Here is an 8,552-nt window from a genome sequence, read left to right as displayed (position 1 = left end):
GGTGAAATGATTTGCAAAGCAAGTGTTCAGATTTTTCTCACGTTTCATTGTATTGATGTTAAATTGATGAGTATTCATTGTTAGAGTCATGCAGGATCCAACATTTATTGTATTTTTTTTGCATGATGGCCCTGTACTCAATAATCAATAAATATACTCTTCATATCTGCACAAGTGGATGAAAAATGTACTGTTTATTTTTTGTAATATTTGGGGGGCAAAATGCCACTATTTCAAGCTAATCTGGAACCCTGAAACATTTGATATAATTGTGAGCAGCAGGTCCAGTGGTGTCTCTGTTGGTAAAGGCCTACATCATAGAATATACACAGGCATGCACATAAGTGGTACGCCGGTGCGCATGCGCGACAGAAATCACTGATGCGTAACATCACATGCTTCACTTGGCGCATTTGCGTACTCTCCCTAAATTTCAACCATGACAAAAACCAAGCCTGGCAAATGTATATTGTTTAATTAATTACCAAATTTGTTTCATGGGCATCCTGTAGTCATCCCACGGGTCTACGGGGTCCGCGGACCCCATTTTGAGAACCACTGCCTTAACGTACACTTATGTGGTGCAAAATTTACTGCTAATGTCCTTAGCTAGCAGACAAAACCGGTGCGTTTGATACAGGTTTAAAGATTTTCAGTCATCTTTTTAGTCTTTATTTGACAAGTACGAAAAGAGCATGCGCGTTTGCCATGGCTAACAAACAAGCTAATTGAGAAGAAATAGCTGATCACCCTCTTGCTAGGTGGTGAAACAGACAGCAGGAACCATTAGTGAGTCGTGGGACTTCTCCTTGCCTTTCTCAAACCTAATCGTGCGCATCCCATGTCCTATTTTGAGGCCTCTCCTCACATGCAGAATAGAAAATTTCAACTTCCTAGATGAATGTGTTGCAAAGATTTGTGCGTGAAAGTGGTCACAGTCTCAGTGTAAGGCCTTTTACAGGAGATGCACGTGAACCTTGACACTTGTGTATGGCGTGTATGTGTCATAATCGCCACAAACCTTCTGTCTACTCTTTACATGCAGAATATAAAATTTCAACTTCTTAGATGAATGTGTCACAATGATTTGTGGGTTAAAATGGTCACAAACTCAGTTTAAGGCCTTTTACAGGAGGTGCTGGTGACCTTTGACACTTGTGTATGGTGTGTATGTCTAATAATTGGAGGAAGCCAGAGTACCCAGAGAAAACCCATATAATACATGCAAGGTTATGTTTTTTTAACTTTTATTTATCATTAAATATTCTGCGCTACATTATTAGCACCATTGTCTCTGTTTGTTGTTTATTGCTTTTTATTTATTGCTCACTTATGGAATGTAGTCTGTTGCCCGGGGAAGTGAACAGAATAAGAATTTCATTGTATGGTACAACCATATATTTGACAATAAATCTCTTGAATCTTAAAATATTATGCTTACTGTATTTGAGATTGGACTATATTCATTCAATACAGATTATTTCATAAATGTAAATGTGCTTTATTTATATAGCGCTTTAGATTTTGAAACAACTATCCAACCATACATCTTCTACTAGTGTAGGGGTGGTTCACTTTCCCTTTTGGCTCAGCTCTTTCTTTACCACATCAGACAGTGTAATCCATCTGTTGATATGCCGTTTCATCATACACTCACTCGTGAACAAGACCCCAAGATATTTAAACTCCTCCACTTGGGACAGGACCACATCCCCGACCCGGAAAGGGCACTCCACTCTTTTCCAATAGAGGACCATGGTCTCATACTTGACGATGCTGTTCTTCATCCCAACCGCTTCACACTCAGCTGCGAACCGCTCCAGTGAGAGTTGGATGTCGCAGTCTGAGGAAGTCGACAGAACCACATCAAAAAGCAGAGATGAAATTCTGAGACCACCAAACCAGAACCCCTCAACGCTTCAGCTGCACCTAGAGATTCTCTCCATAAAAGTAATGAACAGTGATCCGTAACAATCCTGCCGCCTTGGAGGAGTCCAACCCTCACCAGACACGGGTCCGACTTACTGCCAGAAATGCGGTCCGAACTCTCGTACAGGGACTGAACAGCCCATACCAGGGTGTCCGGATATTTTTGACCACCTCGGTGACTTCAGCCTCAGAGATAGGAGAGCCCACATTGGAGATTCCATACTCTGCTTTCTCAAAGGAAGACAGGTTAGTGAAAATGAGAAGGTCTTCAATCTGCCCATCGGCTCATGATGTCCCGAGTTGAAGTCAGCAGCGCACCATCTCCATTGTATACAGTGTTAATGGTGCACTGCTTCCTCCTCCTGAGACGCCGGATGGTGGACCAGAAGTTCCTCAAAGCCATCCAGAAGTTGTTTTTCATCTGCGACTGCCAAAGCCACACTCTGCTTGGCCAACTGGTATCTGTCAGCTGCCCCTGGAGTCCCACAGGCCAAAAAGACCCGATAGGACTCCTTCTTTAGCTTGACAGCACCCCTTACTGCTTGTGTCTACCAGCGGGTTCACGGATTGCCGTTACGATAGGCAGCAATCACCTCACAGCCACAACTCAGATCAGCCGCCGCGACAATGGAAGCACGGAACATGGTCCACTTGGACTCAATGTCCCCACCTCCCCCGGGACGTGGGAGAAATTCTGCTGAAGGTGAGAGTTGAAACACCTTCTGACAGGGGGTTCTGCCAGACGTTCCCAGCAAACCCTTGCGATACGTTTGCGTCTGCAAGGTCTGATCAACATGTTTCCCCACCAACGGAGCCAACACACCACCAGGCGGTGGTATGGTCTTCACTTGAATGACCAATTTTGCGGTGGGATTTCTGATGATACGACCACAAAGTTGATCATCAAACTATGGCAAAGGGTGTCCTGGTGGCAAGTGCACAGATGGACACCCTTATGCTTGAACATTGTGTTCATTATGGACAATCCACACAGTAGTCCAATAACGAAACACTGCTCGTTTTCAGATAGGGGGCGCATTCTTCTCAATCACATCTCTCCAGGTCTCTCTGTCATTGCCCACGTGAACATTGAAGTGCCCATGCAGAACAAGTGAGTCCCCAGAGAATGCGCTACCCAGCACACCCTTCAAGGACTCCAGAAAGGGTGGGTAGCTCAAGTTAAGCTGCTGTTTGGTGCACAGGCATAAACAACAGTCAGAATGCATCCCCCACCCGAAGGAGGCTACCCTCTCGTCTTCCGGGGTAGAAACCAATGTACAGGTGCAGAGCCGTGGGGCAATAAGTATGCCCACTCCTGCTCTGTGCCTCTCCCTATGGCCAACTCCAGTGAATAGAATCCAAACCCTCTTGAGAAAACTAGTACCAGAGCCCAAGCTGTGTGTGGAGGCACGTCTGACTTTATCTAGACTGTATCTAGGGACTTCTCAGACTCGTAGACTAGCCCAGACTCCTTCCCTGTCAGAGAAGTGACATTTCTTGTCCCAGGAGCTAGCTTCTTTAGTCAGGGATCGGTGGGCCCTTGGCTGCCGTCCAACAATCTATGAACCCAACCTTGAAACAATTTATATCAGTAACAAAACACAGTCATTATGTTTCATTTAAATTCCATGTCACACAGTAGCTTGAGCATTATGGTGCTTTAAGAATATTTACTTTTTTTGGGAGGGGTGTACTTGTGTTTTAACGATCATAACTTTTGTGCTGTAAATGTTGATGCAAATTGACCACAGTGTGCTTAAAAGCAGCTGATTTTGCAAAGTGACAAGTGCACAATACTGAATAAGTTGGAGCGATACGAAATTGGCAAGGGGAGGGGCCATCCCACCTCTGCAAACTGTTGCTTTTGATTCCCCTACCCCACGACACTTCTTCATGACTGATTGACTTCTCAATGAAGAAAATCAAATGGAAAGATTTCGATGGAGAATTCAACATTTCAGCATCACCAGAAATACCTTCAAAGACGCATGAAGTCCGGTGTAGGATTAATGGAGGTAAGTTTTTCAAATTTTGCTCATATAATTATTATAAGGGTATAATTTACTGAGTCATAAAAGACTTTGCAATCGATAAGTGCATACTCTTTTTCTCTGCCATGATCGGAGAATAGAGATACTGATTCCATGATTAGGATAGCGTTTCATAATATGTGAGGCCATAACAGCCCCATGACACAGCTAAAATCACCCCTAGCACAGGCCTTTTTTTAACCCTTTCACGACCGATTCTTTTTTTTTTTTAACTTATAAACAAGTAATATATGCCATAGGTCTAGGTCCTAGACAAGTTATCCTAGACTCTAGGATAGTTTGCAAAATTAATAAAAAAAAACAAAAAAACACTTCCGTTTACACCAAGAAATACCACTGGGACTATATATCCCATAGACGATACCATACACAACACGATACTATCCATCCATCCATCCATCCATCTATCCATCCATCCATCCATCCATCCATCTTCTACTGTTGTGTTCCAGGGTTGGGTCGCGGGGGCAGCAGCTTAAGACAGGAAGCCCAGACTTCCCTCTCTCCGGCCACTTCATCCAGCTAGCTCCTCTAAAAGAATACCCAGGCGCTCCCAGGCCAGCCAAGCGACATAGTCCCTCCAGCGTGTCCTGGGTCGTCCCCGGGGACATGCCAGAGAAGGGAAAATTATCACCTAACACCTACAATACTTTGTAATCAGTGTAATCTAGGGTAACATAAATATACCGTCACGTTCTGCCTGGGTTTTCTTTTGTTGAGGCAAGTTTAGTTGTGGGGTTTGGTTTTGGGTTTAGTTTTGGGTTTGTTTTGCCTTTCAGTTCTGATCTTCCTTGCGTCAGCCCCTCTCGTTAGCTTGATCCGGTCCGCCTGCTGTCCGCGTGTTCCTGCCCCGTGTATCAGCTACCATTCCTATACCCACTGCCACTTTTTTGAAAAGTTGCGGGATGGATTGTCAGAATGGGAGTGAAAGGGTTAATGCAAAAGATGAAAAAAGTATTGATATGGGTGACCTTAGATTGAAATTTGTAGAAAAGCACGTGTAGATTTATCAATTGGGCTGTATTGTAAGGTGTTTTTTTTAAGTAAAATCCAGTATGTGAGTATCTTCTTTAATAAGTCATCTGATCTATTTTGAACAAAAAGTATTATCAATAAATGTAGGAGACCCTTCAAATAAAACATGTTTTCTTTTTTGAATTAGGTCCAGGAAAATAAACCAATGAATAGAAACAACACAGGTATGTTGTATTACAATGCCACAACACAGGTATGTTGTATTACAATGCCACACACTGAAATCAGTCAAATAATGTTTTTTTTTTTTAAAAAAAACATTATCTATTGCATGGATGTCAAAGTTCAGTCCTCAGTTGGTATCCTGTACGTTTTCGATAGTTCCCTTCCAAACATATTGATTCAAATAATTACAATAATAATCTTCTGCAGGCCTAGCTTGAAGAGCTAATCATTTGAATCAGGTAGGAATGGGGAGAGGAACCTGAAAAACACAAAAGACTGACTGTCAAGGGCCAGAGCTTGTAGCGTGATCTGTTGTAACTTGCACTTAAAGGAGCAGTCATTCTCTCAAACCTATTTTGACTATACAGTATGTTTTATGTCACAGGTGTCAAGCTCCAACAGTCGCAACCTTACAGACAAGTAAGTGTTTATTGTTGTTGTTATTTAGTCCAGTAAATCATGTCAGTGTAGTGGTCGAGTATACGAGGATAAAAATAAACTACCGTATTTTCTGCACTATAAGGCGCACCGGAGTATAAGGCGCACACTCAATTAATGACATCTAAAAAAAAATTCAATCACAATATAGAAATACAGTGGGCCCCCTTGTTACGAACTTAATCCGTTCAGCGGCTACGCTCGTAACTCGAACTGCTCGTATGACGGGCAATCCAAACCTATGTTAATTCGTGAATGTGTGCAACGCGTGCAAAAACCTTAGGTAAAAACATCACGACTTTATACACATATTAAAAACGAGTAACATAACCTACTGTACAGTTAAATTAAATAACATAAATATACAAAGGAAAAATGACATTTACCTTTGGGGCAACGTGACTTGAGCTGGGTGGAGGCGGAGGGGAGCAGAGACCAACCCGCAGAATTTATTTATTTATTTTCTTAAACGGGAACTTTTCTCAAAACTAGAACATATCACCAGCGATTTCCTTCTCTTTAATCCATAATAGAAGAAGCCTCTCCATTTTGTTGTCGATCGAGGTCTGTCCCCCGGCAACGAAAGTCTTGCCCTTAGAAGAGTGCCAAGCGGTTACGGCCATACTCACAAGCCATGCGTGCGCCTCCTTCGTATTTTTTTTTTTTATTATCTCCTGCTTGGTTTCTATTGTCATCATCCTTTTACTTCTTCCTTTACCGCCACTAGCAATTTTAGAAGCCGTGTCTCACAGATAAAGTTTGCAAAGTCTTAACAACATTCCTTCCTTCCGTTTTTGACTCATTTTCTCTCCTTCCTTCCGTCCCGACCAGCTGTGCCATCAAGCTAGATAAAGGCGTTCAGCCAATAGCATATCGGCATTTCTGTGATTGACGTGATGCCGGCCAATAGCATCTCCGTGAGTGAGACCGTGACTGACACCGTGACTGAAACAGAGACTGTGACATTGTAAGAGCAATAGCATATCAGCGTTACCGTGTCATGCATGAGCAAATGCTTTCGTTAATGTAGCAAAGTGAGGTCGCTTTCGTTAATGTAGCAAAGCGAGGTCAATTGTATGCACACATTGACTGGCGACGCGTGGCGAATTCATAGTTAAAACCATCACGAATTTACACACATATTTAAAATTAGTACCATAATCTACTGTACAGTTAATATAACAAGCATGGATAAACAAAGGATAAATGACATCTTCCTCTGGGGCGACGTGACTTGAGCTGAGTGGAGACGGATGTGAGCAGAGGCCAACCCGCAGAATTTATTTATTTTCTTAAACAAAAACTTTTCTCAAACTAAAACATATCACCGGCGATTTCCTTCTCTTTAATCCATAATAGAAGAAGCCTCTCCATTTTGTTGTCGAGCGAGGTCGGTCCCCCGGCAAGGAAAGTCTTGCCCTTAGAAGATTGCCGAGCGGTTACGGCCATACTCACGAGCAAGGTTAACTATGCACGCGCCTCCTTTGTATTTTTTTATTATCTCATGCTTGGTTTCTATTGTCATCATCCCCTTACTTCTTCCTTTACCGCCACTTACAATTTTAGAAGCCATGTCTAACAGATAAAGTTTGCAAAGTCTCCACAACATTCCTTCCTTCCGTTTTTGACTGATTTTCTCTCCTTCCTTCCGTCCCGACCAGCTGTGCCATCAAGCTAGATAAAGGCGTTCGGCCAATAGCATATCGGCATTTCTGTGATTGACGTGACGCCGGCCAATAGCATCTCCGTGAGTGAGACCGTGACTGACACCGTGACTGAGACAGTGACTGTGACATTGTAAGAGCAATATCGTTCCACGTTGCCGTGACAAGTTTTAACTACTGATTTTGATGATGTGGCAAGGTGAAAATATATGAACAAATACAATGGCCGGCATGTCAGATTGCTCGTAAGGCGAATGGTCTGTGCGTAAGTGGGGGACAAAAAACTTCGCGGACCACGCTCGTAAGTCGAAATGTTCGTAAAAGAGGGTGTTCGTAAACCGGGGGCCGACTGTACTCAAAGGTAAAACAATAATAACTCAAATAATAACTCCAAACTCTCAATAGCGTAATAACTCAATGTCAATATGACCAAACTTGTTCAACTGTAAACACAAAAGAAACAGGTGAACCTTACTTTATCAGTTCATTCCCAATCTACGAATCCCAATCTAAATATTGATCCATCTATAAGGCGCAACTGATTATAAGCCACGCCATCAGCTTTTTAAAAAAATTAAGGCTTTTAGGTGCGCCTTATAGTGCGGAAAATACGGTATTTGGCGAAACAAAGCGTTTCAATAAACACCCCACATGTGGGGGATGCAGTGGCAGCTTAGTATATAATGCTACGGATATTAGACATTCACTCCTGCATCGCTCACATAAAAGAGCTAGAATTAAACACTGTAAAAAAAAAAGAAAAGTTTGGGGGTTTTTTGTCATTTAAATGATTCAAGGTGAGCCGTCACCTTAACGCTGTGGAGGGGTTTGCGAGTTCCAGTGATCCTAGGAGCTAAGTTGTCGGGGGCTTCAGGCCCCTTGTAGGGTCACCCATGGCAAACAGGTCCTAGGTGAGGTTCCAGACTAAACACGGCTCACAAACCCCATATGAAGAAAAGGATAAATGGATTTAAGTTTCCCTCGCCTGGATGCGGGTCACCGGGGCCCACCTCTGGAGCCAAGCCTGGAAGTGGGGCTCGTTGGCGAGCGCCTGGTGGCCGGGCCTGCACCCATGGGGCCCGGCCGGGCTCAGCCCGAAGGGATGACGTGGGTCCCCCCTCACATGGGCTCACCTCCTGTGTGAGGGAAATGGAAAGTCACCTCTCTGGCGGGGAAGGAGCCTGAGCTGGTGTGCGAGGCTGAGAAGTTTCGACTAGATATAGGCAGATTCGCCTCCACACACAGCTTGGGCTCTGGTACCAGTCCTTTC

This window comes from Hippichthys cyanospilos, chromosome 7 (genome assembly GCF_059441005.1).
Source record: "Hippichthys cyanospilos isolate Australia breed blue-spotted pipefish chromosome 7, RoL_Hcya_1.0, whole genome shotgun sequence".
NCBI classification, from domain to species: domain Eukaryota; kingdom Metazoa; phylum Chordata; class Actinopteri; order Syngnathiformes; family Syngnathidae; genus Hippichthys; species Hippichthys cyanospilos.
The sequence above is the reverse complement of the archived record's forward strand: the minus strand, read 5'-3'. Positions refer to the sequence as shown.